The 23,185-nt window shown below is 40.2% G+C and overlaps 1 long non-coding RNA gene across 2 annotated transcripts in view; it reads left to right on the plus strand.

Annotated features, from left to right (window-relative positions):
* LOC130593856 (uncharacterized) overlaps positions 1-23,185 on the plus strand; it is an 84,477-nt gene that overhangs the window by 54,688 nt on the left and 6,604 nt on the right. The window contains exon 4 of one of the 2 annotated variants that reach the window (XR_008970898.1): positions 6,073-7,050. The exons of the other annotated variant lie outside the window; for it this stretch is intronic. This is a non-coding gene — a long non-coding RNA (uncharacterized LOC130593856). Of the gene's footprint in view, positions 1-6,072; positions 7,051-23,185 lie in introns of those variants that run through there. 2 annotated transcript variants of the gene reach the window in all.

Genomic DNA, 23,185 nt, shown 5'->3' on the forward strand with positions numbered 1-23,185 from the left:
CTGTAGCAAAATAGCAAGAAAATAAGTGTATGTGAGACCAGAAGGCCATTTATCCTACTAGCAAATCTCATATGTGCTCACTCAAGCTTACTGTGACGTACCCTGGGGACTCAGTCTAGTGAGAGAAACATTAAACTTTGGCATTAACGGAATGGACCATGTAAGTTGATTGGCAAAAATAAGGCATATTGTCAGGGAACAGAGATGCCTGTTTAAAGTATGTTAGGAGAAGAGGAACCAGGAGAGATTCAGAAGACATAACTTCAGAATAGTCTAGCGGGTGGGAAAATCTCCAAAGATTATCAAATCCTCCTATTTCAGTAGAAAGTTGGTTGGCAAAATAAGGCTGCTTCATCATAAATATTGCAGGCAAAAATAATAAAACCTCTTGCTTCAGCTTCAGTTTTCTAGGAATAGGCATTGTTTCCTTCTGAGATTCTCTGTTATAAGAAATGTTGATTTAAAGAAACTGCGCAGAAGCAAGCAAACAGTAAATTTCTCAGAAATGTTTCCATTCTGTTTTTCCAAATGTTGTAGGCATCTAAAAATCTGAGATTTTTCTGTGAGACAGGATAAAAACGGAGCTGAAGATCAGTTTGGCTTTTTGGCAAACTGTATATATTGATGGGGCCAAAGAGTGAGAATAACTTGGTATCATACCAGCCAGGGCTCTTAGCAGGGAACAGGCACCTGGTTTAAATATGTTAGGAGAAGAGGAACCAGGAGAAATTCAAAAGCCAGAACTTCAAAATAGTCTAGCAGGTGGGAAAGTCTCTAAAGATTGTCACATCCTGCTCCTATTTCAATAAGAAGGAGAACCCTGCTCTTCAGCATCCCTGATGAATACCTTAATCGTGGAACTAGCGGAAAACAGAGACTTCCCTAGCCCACTGACTTGGTGTGAAAAGGTCCCCTTCCCCACTTCCCTTATGCTTTGATTCATATAGTAAGTCTGATCCCAGACTGATTTCCTTTTCCTTTCCCTTGAATTTCCATTCTTTCTGAAGGAGATACATCCCAATGTAGTTGACTATCACTTCCTCAAACTGCTGACGCAAGTCATTGCAGCATGGATCCCTGTAGGGCTTGCTGAGCCTTGAGGGGTTGGTATTAAGAGAGTCAGCCAGAGCTGCTTTAGAGAATGCTGTCTTTGAGCTGTTAGTGCTTCAGCTCTCAGCCTGACAGAGAAACAAAATGGAAATCAGTCAGGACCACGAACCAAAGTGGAGGTGCTCCTGGTACCAGTGGAAGAGGCAACCCAGGTGCCTTTGCAGAGGATTATGGATGTCAGCTTTTGTGTTTCCTTGGTGAATGAGTCACTGTGGCTGTGCATCTTCCTTTTTTAAACATTCATAACAGCATTTTTTTCCATGTTCATATGACTACTTCCAAATACTAACTTCAGATACATCCATGTGGACTTTTGCAAACCTGTCTGAGCCCTCTCTGCTTTCCTAGATAGAAGCCAGCTTTGACCCAGCAGACATTTAACCTTGTTAGTGCGGTCCAAAACTTGGCCTGATCTCTCTGTCAGAGTTTAAAAGCTCAAGATCAGATTTTTTTTCTGGCTGGCTTTCCATTATAATAGTGGTCTTTTGGGCAGATGGATCAAAATAGAGGCAGACAGAGCTTTAGTTACTTGCAAAGTAAGTATGACTTTATCCTATGAATTTGAAGTATAAGAAACAACAAACTTAAATAGCATGGCAGTTCCTGACTTCATTTTTCATTGCTTCTCCTATTCTGGGGAAGCTGCTACCTTGTCAAAATACGATATGTACAAGAGAAAATCCCAAAAGGAAAGTCAAATGACATATGGGACATTCCCATCATGTTGAATTTTGTGGCGCAAAATGGAACTCAGAGACACCATGTACTAGAGATCAGGCCATTGTGCATAACCTTAATTTGAACTTTTTCGTTGCCAGTTTTGTTGTGTCAGTCAGTGTTTGAGTGCTCTGCTGAGTTGGCACTGCCGGAAGCAGGTTGTTCCTTATCAAGTGCTGGCAGGAAATGTTACACCAGAAGGGTGGACACAGAGACCCTGGCTTCTGGGCATTTGCAATGGGAGATAATTTCCTGAGTGTCATGAGACAGTGTGGTTTGTTCATCATGTAAAAAAGCCCAGCTCTTGGGGTATTTTCCTCTGATTGCTAAGTCCACTGCAGAAGAGTAAAAAGATATGATACTTAAAAATAGGATATATCCTGAACTGTTGCAGATGCCATCTGTTCTCAAAGAAACAACTGGCAGAAAAAAATAACCTTGGGTTGAAACCTTGCATGAAGTTGCCATTTAAAATAAGCGGGGTTGGCTTTGTTATTTTTATTTTTTGGAGGTGTAGGAAAAGGGCTGTTTGATGGCAACTGACAGAAAACAGAAATGTGGAACTAGAATGCATGTATTACAGACATGGAGAAAAGTCGTGTTGTGAAGACCTGTTAAATAGCAAACTCGGAGGTCAAAAATCACACTGATACTGAAAAGGACCCATCATGTACTGTTTTAAATGAGCTCATGCAGAAGACTGCAGTAAGATGTCTGCCCACTACCAGAAGGTGGTTTCTAGGGAAAATGTCTGCCTTACTAGTCATAAGCAAGTAAGATCTAATTTTCTAGTTGGGCTCGGTTCTCTGGTGAAAAGCATGGCTTCCTTACCCATTCAAATTTCATCCAGTCTGTCAGCGAGGGGTGGATCAGTAGCCATGGGAATACTGACTCCATCCCCGTATTCTGTTCCCTCATATCACACCCAGAGCCTATGGAACATGAGCAAAGTCTTTTTGGGCTTTGGCTTTGACCTGGCAGTCAGCACTGATTCTTCTGGCTCTGTTGGGGCGTGATTACATGATTGAAAAGAATTGAGTTTTCACACAGTGACAAGTTGCTGTTCCCCAAAGAGCTGCAGTCACTAGCCATGCCATCTGCCCCAAGTCTGACGAAAAATCCCAAGAGACCATTAGTGGACTTGGTCACTTGTGCAGTTTTGGATACCCTTCTGAGAAGTCAAGTGGGATACCTTTATCATATTCCCATGATTTTCTTTGGTATTGGTACAGTCTGAAGGTGAACAACCAGTTACTGAGCTGAGGAGCAACCCACTTGCCTCCTTTTACATGAGCTGTTGTCTTCAGAGCATCTGTGGGCTACATGCAGGTGTAGTAGCATGTGAAATTGGCATGCCACAGTTGAGAGTCTTATACAGGTTAAAGTTCTGAAAATGGCATGCCTGCATTTCAGTGTATTTACTCCTGTTCTACACTAATGTGAAAAGCAGCAGACTTTTATCCAAGATATGTACCAAGAAACTGTATGCAAAGTAAAGAGAATGAAGACGGCATGGTGTTCTCTCAAACAAGAGAGTCATGTTCCAAGGGAGTGTCCTAATCCTGTCAACCTCACTGTTTTTGCTAATCCCAAGTGGCACCGCGTGGTGAGGTAAGACAAGGGTGTTTTAAAGAATAGGCTTGATAGTGATATTTCTGATTCTGTTCTTTTTTTGCATCTCTCAGCCCAGGAATAGCTGCAGTGATGTAATGTTGCTATTTAGATTTTTTTCAAAGCATGTTTTGAGTTTGGTGTCTGTAGGATTGATAATTTTACTTTGGAAATGAGTGCACCTAAGGTAAAAGGCTGTGTGCATGCATTTTCAGGCTCTGTCAGTCTACCTGAATTTGATCTGCCATACTTCCAATCCTCTTATCTCCAGTCTGAACATCAGAAGATTTGAATGATACTAGCTTGTGCTCACCTTTGTGACAAGCAGCTGAAGGATGGGACAAATCTACTGAACACATTGTCTGCTGTGCAGGGCAATAAAGCAATAATCTGTTTGCCAGTGCTATGAGCTAGTAGACCTAACTCCTGAGATTAAGACCTTTCGGTATTTGCCTCACAGAATGAGAGATTCTCTTGTGATGTGTTGCCACAGCATGTTTCTGGAGGTAGACCGTAACGTGCTGCAGCAAAACCTGGCTGCATTGCCCTGCAGTAGAGTGAAAAACCACTGCTGCCTCGAGGGTAAAACTCCATGGAAGCATGAGGAGTGATGTGCCTGGAATACTTCACAGTGGGTGGGAGAGCAAGATTCTGATTTCATAAGTGACAACATGACAAAACCCTCAGTTTTGTAGGAACTGTTTCTCCACCGGCCCCCGAAGTATTTTCATACTGAAACAGTGCATCTTACTTACCAGCCCAAGGAGAGAGGTAACACTGAGCCCTGTTTAAGACAAAATATACCGTTCTTGCAACACAGCTCATATTTCTAGATTTGAGCCTTGCATGTGGGTCAACTATAGATAATGTTTTAATAATCTAGCAATATTTCAAAACCACTCTGCTTTTGTTTACAAGCTTTTCCATTCCTTGGCAATGACAGTCTTGATCTCCCATGGCAGACTTTCGATATCTCTGAAGTTGAAGTAAAACCTTGTGTACTCGGAAATATTAGATCAGCCTTTTATTCTTCCTCCTAGCTGTCAAGCTTAATGCATTTTTTAAAGCATTCTGCTTCTTTAAGATACAGCTAAAGTTGTGGGTAGCGAGTATGTAACAGTGTGCATATATTTACTGTACATGTATGTGTTCATGAGAGGCCTGAACTGGAAACTCAGTAAATTTAATAGAAGTTTAGCCCTGCTCCCAGGTTTAGATCTAATTGTGAAGTTTGTAGTTTTGTGGATTTTTATAATGGGTTAAATGAAAACTCAGTTTTTAGGCAATACTACATTTTGGCCCAAAATTTATGAGTTGGTTTGCAGTACATTCCCACTGTGGGCTTCTATGTCTGTATCCTATCACGTTCTCTTCTGTGACTTCCACCTCATATTTGCCATGCTGCCTAATATTTAAATTAGTTCATTAGATACGTCCTTGTTTTAAAAATATAAACTGCATTTTTCAGGCTATGGACCAACATGTTAAAAACCATCTGTGATATCAATTGCTCAACTTATGCTCTCAGAGAAGCCTGTTTTACTTAAGGCAAGTGCTCTGCACTTACAGAAAATGAAGACGGTCATTAAGTACTTCAATTTGCTTTTGAATATTTCAGCTGAGAGTGTATCATTATAGCTTGTATTATATCTAACCCTGTGGGCTCTATTGTTAATGTGACAGGGTCAAGTTCTGTCATTCATTCTAGTTATTTGTGAGCCCGAATGTGGAGTTAGGTGACTGATTTTGAACACATAACCTTGAATACAGGTTCTGAAGTGGTGAGTAACAACTCGAAGAAATTCCACAGCTGGATGCTTAGGCAAAATGTCCCTTTGGCAGTTCAGGTTAATGTGATTACCAGGAGAGGCTTCTTTTTCCTGAAGCATTTATTCCAGATATGTTTTGCTCTCACCTGCTTGGCTGACTGCAATCCATCCTTGCTCTTCTGTATATAAATAAGCTGAATTGTTAGATAGCAAAGTAGGAATTCTCTTCTGCTATCAGAATGGTCTTTAAAGAGCATAAGAATATTTCTGACTATAACAAAATGTATATTTCTAGGTTGTATTTGGTAAGCCACACTGGTATGGCCATGCTGTTGGTTATCTAAAATTGTTTCATTGTAAAATGCAGCAGAACTGACGTAGAAGTGAAGGGGGAAATGCATGTCACACAAAAATTCTGTATTTACAAAGTGACCTTCAGCACTGCAGGGGCATTTTAGAGAGGAACATTAAGGCTGATAAACCTTAGTTGTAAAGCTCTTAAGAATTTTAGTCCTTTAAAACATATTTGATGATCAGTATCTTATGCCATGTGGGAAGAAAAAAGGACTCCTCAACACAACAACTTCAGATAAAAAATCTCTGATGCTTTCTTATTTCATGCTCATTCTGTCCTCAGTCACTGGAAGTCACGGGCATCTTGATTTAAGCACTGAAATAGGCAAGTTTTCTGCAGGTCAGTGGGCATTTCTACTCTGTCATTTAGCTCAGAGAGAAAAAAAAAAACATACGCCATCACCGCCCACGCCTGGGCTGTGAGTTTTTTAGACTAATGCTTAGATTTAACCCTTGAATAATGTAACCCCACATTCAGGTTCTTCAGTTGTGTCTTCTTTTTTCTCCCCAGAATTTGAGGATTTCAAACTTCTTGAAGAATTCCAAATAGTTTGGAATGGTTGGAGCAGAAGTAATTGCTTCTATTGCATAAATAAATTTCGGCTGACAGCCACACCTTCTCTGCACACACTTTGAAAGCTCTGTATATTCCCTACTGCTCCAAATCCAGCCAGCATGGGGCATGGACAGTGAAAAGTTTGAGCCTATGATAGTCTGTGTACAAGTGCTCTTCTGCATTTCCCAGTTAACATTGTGGCTTGTGTCTGTCTTGCAAAGCTGCTGTCAGCCACTCAAAGTGGCCCATTCTTCCAGTAAAGATTTTAGTTGCCCAGAAGATGTCTTTTGTTGTCAACTGTGGCGTATTGCAACTCTGAAGAATTCCAGTATCTTTGTGCAAGACTGTATTGGCAATTACAATTTGTGTAAGACATTGAATCATCCTGTCCAAACCATCTTTGGGCATGTACAGACTTGGCTGTTCACTGAACTTTGCTCAGCCACCTATTTCCACCAGTTCCTTCCTCAGGTCATGGCTTTGGTCAAGCAAGACTCCAGGCTCACTTCTGTGCTTCTAGTTTTTCCTAGAAATGCCTGTACCCACACTGGATTAGTTTGTTGTCAGCATTCTCTGATTTGTTGTTAGTGCCTTGTTAAGTGAGACACCAGCAGTTTTGGGGCCAGTTTGCTGATGGAGTACAAAAATTAACACATTAATATGAAGCAGCTCTATGCCAGGACTGGGATGGTCCCCACACTTCAAGTTAATGTAGTTGGTTTGTATTTTTATAGAAACGTACGTTGAAAGTTTTCACGAGCCTTACTTGGTTTAGTTCTTACTTGCTACATTTTTTTTTGTGTTTTGGTTTTGGATCACCTTAAAATTTCTCTTTTCATACTAAGTTCCCAGCTTGGCTAAACATGTGAGTGTATCAGCATCCATAATAAAATACAAAGACCTCATTAACACACCTTTCTTTATAAAATAGTTGGGATTGTGAAATTCTGATTGTATAGTTGGTGGATGAGTTACCAAGATAGCAAAGTTTCCTCAGAATGAAGGTCTGCTGCTCTGCCTAGCTGATTAGCTTTCCCATTTCATGACCACATGGTTACAGCTGGAATTAAAAAGCTAAAGAAAAAATTTACTCCTTCATTTAGCAAGAGCTTGTGGCCAAATTTAATCACCTGGAGCCAGTGACACTGCAGAAGCGCAGAACATTGTTGCTGATAACACTCTCAAATTTGTTGCCATTATCACACTAGCCAAGCATGCAGAAATGGTATGAATTGTGTTAAGTAATATTCTGCTCACTGAGAGAAATGTCTGACCAGAAACACAAAACCCCCTTGTATTGGCTGATGAAGTTGATCGAGGTGCCCAGAAGCAAATGAGATTCTGAAACTGTCACCTTACTAAAGCAAAGAAAAAACCATAATGCTGGGGCTCAATTCATGCTTAGCTATGCTTTACCTGAACAGCTATTTCTGTTCTTACTTTATTTTATGCTAGAAAAGCAGTTTCTGGATAAAGATCTTAAGTTTTCAAACAAAACTTTCTTTTCCAATAAAAGTCTGTGTCCTTCGAAGTTTTTTTAAATACAAATATATTTTAAAAAATGTACAAAATACTTTTCTTAAATCAGCTTTCTTCACTTTCAAATATGAATAAAGAAAACAATATGGTTTTGACGAATAGATGTGAATAGGGCACTCAGCCGGAGTGTTGAGTTTGGGGCGAATATGGCCCATTTCAATAAATGCGTAAGAAAAGGGTTATTACACTCAGCTCTGAACCAGGAAATAACGTCCTTGCAGTGAACCCCCTTTCTTTTCAGCCTGTCATCTACAGTTTCAGATGGTAGCAATGATTCTAGTATTTCTTACTGAGAAATGGGGACATTAATATTCTCACAAAGAACTCACAACAGTGACTCTAAATTACATGGCACTCTGCAAACAGAGCAGAAGGTGTTTCCATTGTTGGGCAGTTTAACACAGGGCCTTCATCCCGTACTGTATTATCCATGTTTCACCTCATTTTGAGTAATATCATTGTGTCGAATAACAGTGTTGTGGAAGCTATAGCACATCTCCTCCTGCATAGAGAGCTGCCAAGAGTGCCTGTCCATGCCGGTGAGCTGTCCTTCATGGTCTGTGGCTTATCCTGTGTGAGAGCAACGAGACATAAGGTCTGGACTGAAATCTTCAATTTTCCTGGTGATTTATCTACTTGTAGGTAAATCTTGGTTTTTAATGAGATTTATGAGGATTAACTCTTTCTTAGCCTTTAAAATATCTGTCTGCTTTATCGTCTTTACTGACAGTGATGTCAGGTTTGGAGAAGTTTCTTTTGCTTCAACTGGGGCCATTGTTTTGGGTGTGAGATTTTTTTTTGAGTATGGGATTTTTTCTAGATAACCAGAGTATCAGATTGAACATTTTGTGGACATTAGAGAAGGACCCTGTCGAACAGCCTGCGTTCAATGTGAGGGGAGGACAGTATGTTCAGCTGGCATGTCTGTTTTACAGGGGACCCTCCTAGGAGTTGTTCCTCCTAACAGTGGTAAATAGCAATAACTGTTACTTACTCAGGACAGATGAAGACAAATTTACATAATGACAGTACATTCAGCTGGAGCCAAGTCATTAAGTGGTTCTTAAATTCATATTACAGTCTAAACTTTTGGAAGTTTCCGAGTAATTGTTCAATGAAGATGCAAGACAACAAATGTAATTTTTAATTGTTGAATTTTAAATGTTTTTTTCCCATGTTTTATATCTCTTGACACTTATTTAGACTAAGGTTTTTAATAGCTTTTCTTTTTACAGCTGTTAAAATAGACCAATTCAGTGTTTATCAAGATGTCTCAGTCCAGATTTTAGCATACTGCTGTTGGCAGGTAGAAGTACAATTTTTTCACATGCTTTAAGTACAGGGGTTTCTCTGCGGGCAGTTTTTCTACACATTCTTGGAAAAGCTGTGACACAACTGTGTTGCTTGGTTACCTGGTTACTGCAGGCATGGACTAGTGACTAGTGGAGAGGGTGGAGGAGGCTACATTCTTGGGTGCTGTCCCATCCTTGGCATGCGGTTCCAGGAATCAGTACTAGCCTTTGCTAGAACAGTACTCATCTTTGAGGTGGGGAACCAAAATGCATGTGGAAATAGAGGTACCAAAGTGCTAGGTTAGGGGGAAGCAACCCTCAGAGAAATGGAGGAGTTGGTGGAGTTGGTGAAGCACTGCGTATATTCTTGAGAAGCTCTGCAGGGTTGGGACCTTCCCCACTGTTACTTCTGTATTTCCAAGACCATCCCCATGGGGAAAGGGATGAGGTCTGAACGATGATGTAACTCAGCATTGTTACTGGTTTGATTCCCACCTGAACACTGCCTGTGAAATACTACATCTTCTTGACAATAAATCAGCTGCTGCCTGAAACCTTTGAGTTTGACGTAAAGGGAAACCTAGAAGTTGTGTGTGTACTTGCACAAGTAAGAGAAGGGCTGGTGGATAATCACAGTCTGTGTGATAAAATGAGTTAAAAAAATACTACTGCAGAGTCTGATTTAGAACAGATCTGACATGTCTTTCAAGTAGGATATTGGGGTGACAGGTAGTTTGGCCACAAATATTTTCTCACTGATATTCTGGATCAGGTGCATTGGTTAATCATGAATGAGAACCAGAAAACATTGTTTAGAAGATCATATGTGTACTTAGAGGAAGAGAGCCAGAGTCTCTACCACCTTAGGACAACAGCTTTATTTTGAAGTTACCTAAGTATGGCTCTGTGCCAACCTGAAACATGAGTCTCTTTTGGCTAATATTACAGAATATTTCCCTTCTGAGGGCAAAATGATGGCTATATGGTTTGGTTTTATGAAGGAAAAGTTGGTAGTTTTAATAGATGGGTATGCTTGTTACAACGCAACTTGTATGTCAGTGAGAACTTGAAAGCACTTACCTTTCTTAACTTTTACGTGGTCCTGAGACAAGGGAAAAAAGACTTCTATCAAGCATTTTCATAGCTCTCAGATTGGAAGTCAGTAATGTTCCTATCTTTATTTAGTGTGACATAATGCTATAAAGCCATTCCAGCTTTGAGTGTAAAAATGAGGAGCCTGAGACCCGTGCTTTACCATTTGTCTCCCTGGCAGGGCAGGGCTAGGTTTCCCTGTGCTCTGGAAGGATGCTCACAGAATGATTTTCACAGCTTTGCTGCAGTGTTCTGTCTCTGCTGGCAGAGCAACATGTTGCCACAGGTCTGAGTATTTCCACGCACACTTTGTTTCTCAGCCTGTGCATTCATTTATGCATGCAGAGGAACTGTGGCCAAATGCTGTGCACGAGGTGGACATGGCGGTTCGCTGGGAGACCATGGAGCAAGGCGAGCAGGAGCCTGGGCATGGCTCTGACTGCATGCCAAAAAGTCAAGCTTCTCTTGAATTTAGGTGTGCGGCTAATAAATTAATAGTGCCTAGAAAGCAGCTCTGTGGAAAGGGACCTGGGGGTCCTGGTGGCCAGCACACTCAATATGAGTGAACAGGGTGCAGCTGTGGCAAAGAAAGCCAACAGAATGCTGAGTTGCATCAACAAGGGCATCAACAGCAGAGATAAAGAAGTCATCATCCTGCTCAGTGCTTGTCAGGAATACTGTGTTCAGTTTTTGTTCCTGCTATGCGAAAAGATGCAGACAGGCTGGAGAGGGCCCAGAGATGGGCCACAAAGATGATCAAATGACAGGGAAGCCTGTCGAATGAGGAGAGGCTGAGAGATCTGGATTTGTATAGCCTTGAGAAAAGAAGGCTCAAGGGAGACCTATCTAAAGTTTTTAAAAGGTGGCTACAAAGAAGATGGAGACTCCCTTTTTACAAGGAGTCACATGGAAAAGATGAGGCATAATAGGCATACATTACTCCTGGGGAGATTCCAATTGGACACAGGAAGAAAATTTTTTACAATGAGAACAATCAGCCATTGTAATAATCTCCCCAGGGAAGTGGTGGATTACTCAATATTGGACACTTCTAAGATTCAGCTGGATAGGGTACCGAGTCATCTTGTCTGCACTGTGCTTTTGCGAAGAAAGATTGAACCAATGATCTTTGAGGTCCCTTCCAACCTTGTGACAATCAGCGATCAGTTTCCTTCATTACCTTACTTTTCACCTTTCAGTCTTTGGCTGTGCTGTGTGCTGCATGCTGCTGGTATCAAGGACCATGAGTAAAGTGGAGGTCAGTCTCTCAGCTACTTGTAGTTTAAATGCAGGATGGAGAGAGAGAGAATTGTATCTTTTGAAATACCTTAGCTGCTTCATGGGCAGGCTGCCTGAAATCTGGGAATTTACCTTGCTAAACATACACGGAATGTGGCACTTAGCTTAAAATGAAGACTCCTCTTTCTCCTCCCCTGGAAACCTCTTCAAATCTCAGCACACCCACACACTGAAGGTCGGGCTCATTTGATGTGTACCCAAGATCTCCCTGGGTGGTACAACACCCTGCCTCTGCACAGCTTTCCTCTTAATCTGCTGTGCTGGGCTTTTTTTTGCAGTTTCTCAGAAGCACTTTACACTATTTCTGTGAGAAAAAGGGTGAATTCTTAAAAACTATGTACTGCCTGTCTTTCTAAACAAACATGGGGTTTGTCTTAATGTGAATCTGTAGCCTTTGCTGAAGTATTTGTTGATATGCTAGACATACAAAACCAAAGATTTTTCTCTATGAAACATTCTGTCTTCTAACTCTTACTCTTATGGTAAGCCTCAAGTCCTGCTCAAATTCCCATTTTGGTTATCCAGCCCACTTTCAGCATAATGCTGAAATAGAGTGAAGGCAAATTATGTTATAGCTGTCATAATGAAGACTGCTATTAGCACAGTAATAATGGGATGATTCCTAGTTGGTGGAGTCAATACATTCAGGGCTGAATTATAGTATCTCTTGATAATACTTTTGGTAATCTCATATGAATAGCTTGCATAAAGAGTTCTGGCCATAACTGGAATGTGAGTTAGTTCCAGGGGATGAGAGATGTGAAGATGGATTGCAGCGCTTCTGGAACAAGTTAGAGGCAAATGCCCTGTACATGTTCCAAAGCAGACTTTTGCAATCCCAGCATTTACTGACCTGTGAAGGCAGATAACAATTACTATCCTTCTCAAGCTCTTGTTCCACCATGGCAGTGTATCTCTAAGTAGTACAAACCATGGAAGGTCTAAGTATATCTCCAAACAATTATCATGCAGCATTGCTCTATCAAATAGCCACTATTCAATGGTGTCTAGTTTCTAATTCAAGTCTCAGATCTTTTAAAGATCTTGGCACCATTGAAGATGAAGGGTATAAATCATTTTGAGAGAAGCAGATTTAAAGTAGAGACATTTTCTCTGAGGAGACAAATTTAGAAACGCATTTATTGCCATTTATCAATTTTACATCTGAGATGCCTCAGCATATCCTGTTCAATTTTCTCGTCTTGTATGAAGTCTAAAAAGAGTATTTCTTGCTTTTCCAGAAAATTGTAACTAGCTAGGGAAGCACCATTAGGTCAGTTCTTAGACTGATAATAAGATAATAGCCCAAAGTCCCAATGCTGACCACTGAAATGCTTCTTCGAACACCTCTTTTGAATAGTGCTGGCTGTAATGGCAGTAACAATCCCACTTGGAGGTCCACGTGAGGAAAATATGTTTATGTAATAGGTCAGGTTGGTGTTCTCTTTCTCACATCTCATGTAAATACGTATTAAACCGGTAGTCAAGGGGTGAATTTATTAATATGGTTTGTTACTAAGAGCCTCCAGGTGATTCATACAAATGGTGCTTGTTAAGTCGAGCCTTGTAGGGAGAGGTCTTTGGCTGAGCAGATAATATTGTGTTAATGGAAACAGTCATCTCTAAAGAAATTGCATCTCTTGGCACTTTAGTGAAGAAAATAACAGGCTTCAAAGATTAGGCAAAAAATGCAACCGTCACAATTTGCAAGAAAGCATTGCTTAATATCACAGTGCTGTGCAGATGGAGAAAAATTACTGCGATGGTTGGTTGAAAGAAAAAAAACCCAGACCTCTATCACCTCTTGTGATCGATAGTCATTTTTATAAAATCTCAGGTAGAAAAGTTGTTTAGCTCTAAGAGCTGTAAGAAAGCAAGCAGGTGGTGAAAGGAGGTGGCCAGGGTTTTGGAATTCTGTGGAAACACTTGTGTCTTAAATAATAATTTTGAAGCACCATTTGTCAAGTCCTCTTAGGCAGCACCCCACTACTGACTCAATAAATGTATTACTGGTGCTGCTATGCCTCTCCAGAGCACAGGTACCTTTGTGCACGTCTGTTTTGGGTGTTGACTGTGCAACATTAACCACAGCTGTAGCCATAATAGGCTTTCCACAACTCTAACTAGCACCATGCAATTCAAAAGGCATATTAGTCTTTTTTCAGAAGCCATTGTGCTTCCAAGAGCAAACGTAGCCCTTGTCTGAAAGGTTGAGCTCAGCTAGGTTACATGTGGGACTAGGTGTTACTGGTGCTAGCATAGGCAGAAAGTCTCCATACCTTCTCATATCCTCCTTCTTAACCTCTCATACCACCTGTACCCTGGCTTCTGACTAGGTAGCTTTCTTTGTGACTCTGTTTCCTTAACTTAGATTCTAAATTTTTGGCAGATTCCAGGTATTTTCCTGAAGTGCCTTCGTTAATATAGTATGTCACTTCTTTCCTTCTTTTTTTTTTAATTAAAAAGAGAAGAGGTTATTTTGAAATGTTTTCTTTGGTATATCATCATGTATTTGTATTGAGAATAGGTAAAAAAAAAGACTTTCTTAAAAAAATTTTGAATTTGAAAAATTATTTTAAATGACATTTTCCCTCGCTGTTTCCCTGCTCAATCCTCTTTATACATACATGCATACATACATATGAAAATAAGAAATGGAAAAATAAGCTTCATTTGAAGGAACGATGCCTATTCAAAAGGATCTCTAAATAGGAACTGGTAAAAAGGAGAATTTCACTTCATTAGTTTGAGTTCTGTTTCTGAGAAAGCGAAAGGAAATTTTTCTATATTTTAGAAGTTTTTGCGAAAGCTTGTTTATACTAATTCTGAAGAACCGGGTAATGCTAATTTGGCAATATTTCTGGAAAATTGAGCAGTTGAAGGGATAAAAATGTTTGCCATGTTTGGTTTTTTACTGTTACTTTGCATAGAGATTGCTATATAAAATTCAGTTACCTTCAAAAGGCCTCACAATCATTATCAATTGCTCAACTACTGTTATATTAATAATTTATTTTGCAAAAGTTGTTTATTATCCAGTATCTTACCTAAATAGTACCTGGTCTTATTAGAAAACCGAGCAAAACAGAGATACAAAATTTATAACCCAGGCTTCTTAGGAACTGAAATATTAATTCCACAGGGAATTCTGTTATTTCTAATGCATTTGTTTGAACTTCAAAAGAAAAGCTAAATATTATGTATTTCTTGGAAAAACAAAAATTGCTTGGATTTCAGGTAAAGGGTATGAAGATATTTAGATATGACATCCTTTTTTTTTTTTTTTACTGTGTTTTTATTCATTCTACATGCATTTACTTTTATGTTATACCAAGATATCAGTAACATTACATGTATGGTAATGGAATGTCCTAAATTAGGCTCTTTGAAACCCAAACTGTGTATTCACTTCTTCAGTGTGCTTTTTTTTCAGGATGAGGGTTTACGGACACAGCCTGGATTGGGACTTGATCTCACAGGAATCAGGGGTGTGAAAAGGATTTTCTGCAGACTAATGACATCAGAGAATAATGTGTGGCTTGTAACAGGGCAGCAAGCAGATAGCCATTGCCCTGAAGATCAGGAAGGAATTTCTGACACACTCATGGACTCAAAATGTGAGATTTAAAATGGCATATTCATCCTGAAGCAAGAGAGAGATGCTTCAGTAGTGGGCTAAAGAAATACTCCTACTTTTCCTGCTTTAGAGTACCTGTAAATCAGCACTTCCTTATTTCTATGTGTCTTTTGAAATTTCTCTGTTCAGAGCATACAGTGGCTGGAAAATCACAGGAGTGCCTGAAACCCTCCAGAGGAGAGTGAGTGGTTCAAAGGATCTTCTTAGACACTGATGGGAAATGGAGAGCCACACTTCAGGTGTAATCTGGAGAGGAGTTTGCTGCCAGGAACACGTCCTTTGAGGTAGTTGCAGCTCAAAAGATGGCTGAAATGAGCAGAGCTGGAGTTTGACTGGAAGACAAGAAAAAGAGTAGCTCAGGTCAGTTAATCTACCTCATTGCATGTGGGGGATCTATGATATAACGCTGTCTCTGCCTGCTCTGAAATAGTGTAATTGAAGGGATACAGTCTTCAAATGTATCCTTGCCTGAATGGTAGCTGTTAGGGCTTGCTAGACACCACTGATGTAGGACTCTGGGAAACTGCCCGAGAGAAACATTGGAAGTGGTGAGAGAAATACTCATGTAGTAGCTTGTAGGGCTCACAAAAGGAGTCTTTGGGGAGGAATAGGAAAAGTATGGAGACATTTCATATGAATCATGAAGATTAAGCTCTTCAAAGGTATGAAACATCTTCTGTACAAGCAGCAGCTGAAGATAGTTGGACTCTTCATCCTGTCAGTGGTGGAGTGCCATGAGAGAGACTGATAAAATTATGAGTCTGAGCTGCTTGGTGACTTGAAGGTGACTTCCAATTTTGCTGTTATTCTTAGTCAATATTTAGACACCCCAAAACCTGAGCAAACCTCCTGTGCTTTAAACACAGATTTCTTGATGTGTCTCAGACACAGCTGAGGATGCTCATTTTTGCAGACATAAGAGGGGATGCAGGAAGCAGAAATACTCAAAACTAAATGGATAATGGAGCTTGGAATAAGAAGCATTCAAAGGGGTGAACTGAAATCATGGGCAACACGCTCACCATCACCTCTCCATTCTGAAGAGAATTTCAATGCCAAAGTGGTGACATTTCAGTACTATGCTGATATGATCAAAATAAAGAGAGAAAACTGTAACTATTGGAAGAGGAACTATTAAGGAAGAGGTTTTAAAAAAAAACAAACCTTGCAAACATCTCTCTCTTTCTTGGAAATGATCCCCACTTTCATCACACATACACTCTCACACCTATCCACAGTCTCCTTCCCCCACATCCTAAAGGGCAAAGCGCTCAATGAATGATGAAGAAATTAAGCAGTCAGTCCAGCTGCACAAGAGGATATCAGCTGATGTCAAAGTTCTTGTTTGGCATCCCAGTAAGGGTAGAGGGCTGGTGCACTTCTGGAAGATACCTCTGTGTTTTCCCTTTAACCGGCCCTGAGCTCTGAGAACTCTTGTGTAATTGCTCATTTCACAGATCTGTAGCTATACCAGAAAATTTTGTTGCCCTGAGGTCAAGATTCAGTTGCGTTGTGTCATCACTGAAGCCTGTTCTGATTTCTGGCTCTGGCAGGCTGGCTACCTGGCTTCAATGAAGGTGATCTCTGTGAACTCCAGTCCAAACCTGAAGATACAAGCAAAAAATTCACAGTGGTGAAGTTGGATCATTTGAATGCAAATCTGAACATTGTAAATAGATGCCTGTAGTTTCACCCACAGATTTTGGAAATGTGATAGGAATTTCCAATAAAATTTCATCTTATTCATAATGGTTGCTGCTGTGCTAACTAGATTTACAGTGGATCTGCTGGATTTGTTGATCCCTTGAGCAATAAACCTTGCAGTTAGAAACAAGGAAAAAGCAGAAGTATTCTAATGGAATTTCCACTTAGAAAATTTCATTTGACCGTAAGCCAGGGAGACATGCACAGCTACAGGGAACCTGATCTTACGAACTTCTCCCATTCGCTACCATTTGCTACTGCTGATTTTCCTGACCTTGCATCTCACTAAATAACCTGCCTTGGGCAACATTTCAGTTCTCTTTTTGGTGCTGTATTTGAGGTCTCTTCTGGGCATTACAGTCCTACTGAAGGGCTGGCTGTGTGAGAAGCAACTGAAGAATGTCTGTCTGTGTCCCTGGAGCTGTTGAGTTCCCTGTAGTTTTTCCTTGGTGGCCCCAATTAGGGGGTATGACAGCTGGTTTTTTTCCTCATGTGTGCAGCAAGGTCTTGCAGACTTATGGAATAGGCAGCATCCACTGAGATAGGAAGGTGACTGCCTTTCTTTGGGTGCTCTGCTCAGGGTGCCCTGAGCTCCTGAGGCACCATGAGCAGTACTATCACCTAGGCATTTCTCAGGAGGACTCTGAAAGAGAAACCAAGCCATGGCCACTGTGTGTTTAGTTACCAGCTGTGCATTTGTATGTGATCTGTATGGAAAGAGTATTGATGCTGGAGCTGGAGTACTTTTATCCTGTGGGTGTATGTGCATGCAAACATGATCAGTCACTCAGGGACTGCATGGTGCTGTAGCTGGTGTAGGATTTTGTGTATTACTTGGGCTGTGGTTTTGCCAGTTGTACAGTTTATAAGCTACATGGATTTTCCTAGAACATAACTCAGTAGAAGTAATTGAGAACTATTTTAGACAGATTTGGAAAATACGTAGGAACTTGTTTTATCTGTTTATAAAGACAAATGCTTTAGTTAGAAGTCCTAATTTTTGGAGTTAAAAAGTGACCATAAAATCCCAGAAAAAGTTAAGTAACCACATGGTACTAAATTGAAGCCTCAAGATTTTGACTAAGTCCTTTCTGCTCCCTGCAAGACCTGAAATTCCCCTGTATCCTTTGTCACAGAGCACTTATTTTGGTGTTGGTAGAATGGGAGAAGAGGAAACTGAAAAAACTACCAATTATTTGGCTTTAGGGTAGGCAGTTCATTTAGAGCAAAAAGGGGGGAAACTTTACTACGTTGATTTATAAACTGCTATTACTTGGATTTACCTGTAGAACTGTGAAGTGTTATCCTATAAATCACAGAGAGATGGATGACTAGACAGAGGAGAGGGGAAGCCACAGGATTGATTCAGGTATTAAAAACCTGCAATTTGTTGTGTTGTGATCACAGCTAAGGGTATGGACATCATTTTCACATGGTAGCAAGGATCATGTAATATACAACGAAAGAGTTCAATTCTGCAAGGGACTGTTACTGGCTATTTTTCTCTCTGGTTTACAAACATTTGCCCAAGAAGTGGAAGTAAAGCTCTATGAGGTGAATTCCTTTTATCTGCAGGAAAATATTTTAAGAAAATATGTTTGGGGCAAAGGCTGTTCTAAATCTCACTGAGTTACTTTCTTCTTTAGTGAGATGACTTGATTATCTTCCTGGGTTTTTTTATCAATAGAGTGGTTGAAGATGGTATGAATTTGTTCTGGCAAAGCTCAGAGCAATACATTGAGTTCTCTCTTTTTTATTTTTATTTAATTTCATATAGGCTGTGTCTTTTCCAGGGTTAGCAATTTCCTCCACAACCTTTTTGTCTAGGAGTCTTTAAAACTGTTGTGAATTTGTCTCTCACAACTTAGTATTGATGTTGTGACTTGGAATGAAAGCTCCTGGAGAGGGTAAGATGAGGTGTCCAGCCTTTATTTGCTGTGCATCCTTTTTTAGCCTATAAGACTCAGCTCTCATAAATTATGTGGATTCAGGATTGAGGCCAGCCTATCAGGAAAGCTGTAACCTTCCTGCACCTCCTTATCACCTCAAAGAACACTCAGGAGGAGACACAGGTAGAGCATGTGACCTAGTTTTTGCTGCCTTTTGGTGAAAAGTGTGTGTCTGACTGCTATATCTAAGTTCATAATACTTTTTTTTCATTAAATAATACTCTGAATTGTGTTACAGAAAATCCCTTTTTCTGATGCCCACTTGTATACCTCCCAGATGGAAAACTTTCTGTTGCAGTATTCATGTGACAAATTGAAATGTTTTACAGAAAAATGTATTGGCTCTATTGACAATTTCATTTCAGATATATTCCATTCATTTATGTAAAAGTCAAAAACATAATGACTTTATCCAAACAGTCCTTTTGGGCTTTCAAAAAAAAACCATTCAAATGAAATATTTATAGAGGATTTTGTTTCATGAAATATTTGGAATTTTTGACTTTGAAAAGTTGTTTAAAAAGTTTTGTGGTGGTTTCTTTTGGTTGGTTGGTTTTGTGTTTTGTTTTGTTCTTCCTTGAACGAAATCTAGGCCTTCGGACAAAATGTAAGCCTTGAGAGCTTTTGTGGGGGGTTTCATCATGAAGAGCAACTCTGTAGTTTTCAGAGGTTGCCCTGCATGTAAGCAGATGTCAGAAACTGGCAAGTATTTGCCCATGACCTTCCTAGCTAAACCTCAGGCTGGGCTTCTTCCTGTGTTTCTGAAACGGACTCTGTTGGAAGAAGAGCCACGGGGCTCTGCTTCTCTTCCTGTTTTTATCTCCTACTGGTTTTGTCATGAGGATCCTTTTGTGTGAGGATCTTCCATGCAGATACCACTGCCTTGCTATACCTTGCTGTCTCAGGAAGATCAGGACAGGTCTCAGATGCAGGATGCTGCTCATCCTGTGCCTTCTGTGTCCAACCTAAGTTGGATAATGCACAGTCAATTTAGAGGCTGCACATCTTCATTGACAGCAAGTCCTACTTATAAACACAAAAGAATTAAATCTGAGAACCAGCACAAGAATGACCAAAGAATATAGCTTCATCCATGTGAGAACCTGTGTTGGCTAGACAAGCTGATGAGTTTTTAAATTAATTAAATAAGTGCAGGTAATGATTGTTATATTTTAGCTTCTGAAGACAATAAAGGTAAGAACAAAGTGCAAGAATCAACAGTTTTAAAATATTTATAGTCTAAAAGAGCACAGCCATTTGTGTGCTTAAAGGAACTGGAAACTTGTATGTTTGCTGATATTCCAAGTATCCCTCTGAGGATGTAAAATGCTTAACTGGAATAGACCCTGATCCTTGGCTCTCACTGAATTCACTGGAAGCAGGTTTGGGTTTTTGATCTGGAACAATATGCAAGATGGGCTTTTAAGCTGGGGATAAATGGACTATTCATGAATTTCTTAGTTTCTCTTCTTTTTCTTTCCCTATCCAACCCCCCCGACAGACTCTCCCTCCAACTCTTTGACAATATTATGAGCCCACTAAGGGCTGGTTCTCTTTCAAGTCTTCTAGTAAACGCAAGGATTTCTCACTAGAAATCCTCTTCCATGGCTGTCTTTCACAGTTGATCACATGCAGCAGTAGGAAATGCCTCACTCTTCTAGGTCAAGTGGGCTCCCATCGTTCTCACACATGTGGCCAGGCTCTGCCCTTTGCTTTATCGTTGCTTTCCGCAGCACATCAGTGAGGTTCACAAGGGCAACCTTTCTTTCTTCACTTTATGAGTGGTAGCGTGATTCTACTAAAGACCACGTATGGTATCTCAGCCTGGCATTTGTTCATCATTTCAGCACTTATTCTTTCCCTGGCAGTATGGGTAGTCTGACAACATATTTTGGTGGTCTGTCATACAGACTCTTTTTCATGTTTGCTCAGTGGGCTAGACAGTAATTGGTTTGTTTGGGGTTTGTCTCAACAACCAGAAGAAGATATTTTGAACAGTATTTTGGACAATGTCTGCCTGAAATGCTGTACAAATTGGCAAGGAGAACTGAGAGACTTGAAATAACTTTTAACTCTATTATCAGGTCATATCCAAAACTGAAAGAATATCTGTTTAGAAATCAGGAGAAGAGGTTGAATTCTTTTGTGTTTTAAATTAGGACTTGCTGTCAATAAAGTTATGCAGCCTCTAACTTGATTGTGCATTTCTTAGGTCAGTCTCATAAGGAAGGACATAAAGGAAAAATGAGACTATAGATGTGGGCATCAGTAAAGTCTTCAAGATTCCCATTTACATTCCTAGTAAAAATAGACTCCTAATGATAATGGGAAGAGAGAGAAGAATTGAGGCAAAGAGGAAAGTATATATGTGAACATTAAGGAGAATCAGGCTCAAGAAAAGGTGAATTTGTTAATTTACAAAGGAGGCAATCTTTTCACTGAATAATGATATTTTTGTTGTTGTTGTTGTTTTGAAGATTGGGGTGGGAAGATCAATCTAGATTTATCTCTTTTTATTAATGTTATGTTTTGTAAGCATATATAAAGATTTATTTCTTAAAATTGGCATTCTGTATTACTTGGGAAATAATTAAGAAAGGATTCCCTGCATACAGAAAACACTTTCCAAACTCAAGGTTCACTTGGCAAGGAGAGGGAATCAACTGGTGCTGTAATGACTTCCTGATTCTGAAAAAAAATTGGAAGGACATGGTGAGCAAAGAAAGAAATATTCATACATCCAAGGTGTCCTTGAGGAAAACAAGGCTTCTAAGGCTTAGAAGATAAAGCAGCAAGCTCTGAGGCTCACAGGGGTAGAAATTAATGGCTAACAGAAAAAGAATTTAAAGGCTTCAGTCATTAGTAGTTTCAAAGGAACTGTTTCCTTTGTTTTGCTTGCCTTAAATGGAGGCTGATGATCCTGGAGAACTAGGTTTAACCTAGAAGTTTGAAAGAAACATTTTTGGCTTTGACCCAAATGATAACCTAACATTGAGCCTAGTGTTGCACAGAAATGAAATCAGCTCCACAGATCAGTGCTGAACATGCCCTTTATGGTCTTGACAACCTCCTGGGGACACCAGAAATCACCATTCCCACCCCCCAGTTTGAAGATGGTAGTGTAAAGGAGAGGACATCTGGGTTTCCAAAGGAGTGAACCTTTCCATCAGTCAGTTGGTGTCTGTCTTTCAAATCTTTATTATTCATGCTCGAAGAGTGGCACTGCCAAACTGTAGCTATCTAAATGTTCAGCTTCTCATCTAAAAGCATGTTGCCCAATCTCCTGCTCTCCAAATACAGTGAGCTGAGCAACCCTCTGGATTCATCTCTCTTCATTTACTGCAGAGAAATCATAGACAACTGATTTGATTTAGGCTATATCAAATTCCTAGGTGGCTATGGTGAGAGGAGAATTATCCAGCCCTGGCTTGCTGGGTCTCGGTCTGAGTATGTGACAAAGAAAGCAAAAAAAAAAAGAGGGTGCCAGTGAAAATGGGTGTCCTGGGTTCAGATAAATAGACATAAAGATGACAGATCCTTACTTCAGGCTGTGTAAGGTAAAATGTCATGTGTGGATGTGGCTGGATTAATGTCATTTGCTGTGATAGCACTGCCTGCTGAAGATTGACTATCCCAGAGGACAGGGTGTAAGAGCTAGTCAAAGGGCTAGCAGAATCAGCAAAGTCAGAGAAGGAAATGGGTTCAGCCTTCCTGAAGAAGCTTTATTCCAGAAGGGAAGTTTAGGCATGTTCAGCTGAGGGGAACCATGTTTTTGTTTTGTATTAGTCCTAAAATGACTTCATGAAAGAGAGAGACAAGATATCAAAGATAAATTCAGGGTAATGCGGTGTTGGGATCTGGGTCATTGTGCTGAGGTCCAAAGAGCTGAACAGCCCTAGGAGAAAGCAGTGGTCTCTGGCTCCAAGATCCTACTTTCTTCACAGGGATTCCAATATGAAGGGAAGACAGTATTTCTCCCTGGTGTAAGCAAAATTTGGCTAACCAAGCACCTTGATGCTCCCTTAATTTGTGCATTGTTTTGCGGGTTTTTTGTTTGCCTATGACCTCTTCAGACAGTTACCACCTGGAACATGTTGTGCTTGCCATTTCATTCACCTTTCCATGGAGGTGGAAGGTGTGCAAAGCCTGTTGAAAAATACATTCATTCAGGAGCTCTAGGTAACACTTGTGAGTTCTTTGATCATTATTTGAATTTCTGAATTTATCTACTCTTGCACCCAATCTGCAAACTGAGAGGAGTGTCTATAATTCTCAACCAGGCAGGTGGGGTAGCCACAAGATTTTCACAGGGTTCACACCATACCGAAACAGGTCAGTGGGAGGCTATGCTGGGGATGTCTAGCAGTTTCCTTTCTAATTTGGAAACAGCCCCTCAGTATATCTGATTGCTCTGGTCCTAAGCTGTTACCTTGGAACTGAGATGGCTGGTGATCCAACATCAGCTGCATCTATATGAGTGGAAAAAGTAGACGAGGGTGGTTTAAGCATAGTGATCCCTGAATGCTAATGTAAAGAGAGCTAATATAAAGAGAAAC

Source organism: Pezoporus wallicus, unplaced genomic scaffold (genome assembly GCF_028554395.1).
Source record: "Pezoporus wallicus isolate ANWC-B61680 ecotype Strahan unplaced genomic scaffold, APGP_CSIRO_Pwel_v1 contig_818, whole genome shotgun sequence".
NCBI classification, from domain to species: Eukaryota; Metazoa; Chordata; class Aves; order Psittaciformes; family Psittacidae; genus Pezoporus; species Pezoporus wallicus.